The sequence below is a fragment of the Anopheles arabiensis genome, assembly GCF_016920715.1.
Source record: "Anopheles arabiensis isolate DONGOLA chromosome X unlocalized genomic scaffold, AaraD3 X_pericentromeric_contig0026, whole genome shotgun sequence".
In the NCBI taxonomy this organism is placed as follows: Eukaryota; Metazoa; Arthropoda; class Insecta; order Diptera; family Culicidae; genus Anopheles; species Anopheles arabiensis.
The window spans coordinates 180001-182500 of record NW_024412104.1 but is presented as its reverse complement, the minus strand read 5'-3'; positions in this window follow the sequence as shown (position 1 = coordinate 182500).

The following is a 2500-nucleotide window of genomic DNA, read 5'->3' as shown; positions in this document are numbered from 1 at the left end:
ATAGGGACGGGTAAAATAGCTATTTTGAAGCAAAAACCACCTCACTTTAAATGGCCATAACTTTTGAAAAACAAGAGCTAGGGTGCGTTCTCGACACGTTTTGAGGTGTTTTAGCGAAAAACATGTTTTGAGCCACACGAGCTCTCCGGCCCGTTCGGTGCACATTTTTGAAAAAAGCTAGGAGCTGCCCCTAGGTTCGGGGTGTCACAAAATATTGAAAAGTGGTCAAAAAACCGCTATCCAGAATCGGATGTAGAATCATTAGACGAACTTAAAATTGTTCTACGACCAATGTCTGCGACGTTTAGTATTCAAGATATGGCCCGCCCTAGGTCTGACCTGGCATTTTCGTGAAAATTTAAAGCATGGCCATAGGGACGGGTAAAATAGCTATTTTGAAGCAAAAACCACCTCACTTTAAATGGCCATAACTTTTGAAAAACAAGAGCTAGGGTGCGTTCTCGACACGTTTTGAGGTGTTTTAGCGAAAAACATGTTTTGAGCCACACGAGCTCTCCGGCCCGATCGGTGCACATTTTTGAAAAAGCTAGGAGCTGCCCCTAGGTTCGGGGTGTCACAAAATATTGAAAAGTGGTCAAAAACCGCTATCCAGAATCGGATGTAGAATCATTAGACGAACTTAAAATTGTTCTACAACCCCCAGTCCGACGCCTCGTATTCGAGATATAGCACTTTGTAGGTCTGACCGAGCAATTTTGTACTGAAATGTATGGCGGACATGTTATTCATTAAACAACATTAACTTGCATCGTGCCCTACTTCATCGGCACAGCTACTATCGACTATCTATTGTTGAAATGGATTGAGTTTGACCATTTTAGCTCTTTTCTTATGCCGTGCACCAACAGTGTGTACCGATCAGGGAAAGTACACTACGTACGCGTTCATGGATGTATATGTTGGTACAAGTTGCCGGTCGGAATAGCAGTGCACCAAAACTGTGTACCGATCAGGAAAGTACAAGACGGAGGCGCAGCCCGAGCGTACGCGTTCATAGATGTCCATGTTGGTACAACCTACATGTACGTACCTTGTTTTTGTATCAAAAGTTCCAATAAAGTGTTTGTATGCTTAAAATGCTTATCTCAACCGGTCACCTTTTGGCCTGCCCTTTTATAGACAGAAACCTAGAACGATACTCGCGATGTTTGTGTTTTCCATTCGCCCGGGACGACGAAATGAGCTCTGTGCACATCGTGCAGAAAACTGTCTCCTCCTCGTATGTTTTGTCCCTCCACGCATATAATCACCCACATTTGTGTTCAACACGGACGGCGCAGCCCGAGCGAACGCGTTAATGTTTATGTTTGTGCACACTAAAGTTACAATCCTAGGATTTGGTTATTGCGTCGCAGTGCCCGACCGTCGCGGACACCATTCTTGGACAAAAGTCCAAGTACGTAGAGTACATTCCCTAGGTATGTGCCCGTTCGTGACTTTCGTTGCGTGCTTACAGACACGCTTGGGTATGTTTACCATACAAGGTTTACTAGGAAAACCTGGGAAGGACGCTTGCCCTCCCGTTGCGGACACCATTCTTGGAAAGAAGTCCTGCTACGTAGCGTTCTTTAATGTACTTGATCAGTTTGTATTGCATTTGCTTTGTGCAATTGACTTTTGCTAATGCTCACTAAGGGGTGTTCGTTTGCGATGTGTATGATAAGCAACTGTCTATTCTAACCAGCAGTTAAATAACACTTTTCACCCAAATCATAGGAACGTAGAGTACTTTCCCTGATCGGTACACAATTTTGGTGCACCTCTAACTTCGCCAGCACTTTATCGTTACGTTTTGTGCACAACCTTGGGACATGGTGTAAGTTTCATCATTGTTATGTTTGATTCGGTTTATTATGATTGAAAAATACGCTACGTCCTAGAAATCTGAACTCGAATACTTTTGCCACGTTGCGCAAAAAGCTACTGAGCAACTCCTAGCCGTTTACCGATTTAAAATTTAATTTTCGTTATTAGTTTTAAAAATACGCTAAGTCCCAAAAATCTGAACTCGAATACTTTTTCTATGTGCCGCCAAAAGCTACTGAGCAACGCCTAGGTTGGTACATTTTTGGTACATGGAGTGTATGCGTGCAGGCGTACTGCCGTGCTGGACCGGAAAATCGCACTTGCTACTAGAACGTAGAGTAATTCCCTAGATAGGTGCTTTTGCATGCCTCTGTTCGACGTCCATGCAACTTGGAACGTGCGACACACGTAGCTAGGCTTCTCCATACATATTCCCTAGGGTAGCACCAAATTGCACACTTTCAGGGGTATATTTTGGTACGGTGTACTGTGCATGGTACAAGTATCATTAGCTCGTGCAATTTATTTTGCATCAAGTTGCGATTGCTGGTGCGTCGAGATAGGAGTGTTTCGCGACTTTTGCCAAGCTTTGGTGCCATTTTGTGAATAATTAATGTTCTAGCCACAATAAACGTGCAACATAATGCCAATAACGAAAACGCCATTTTCAAGG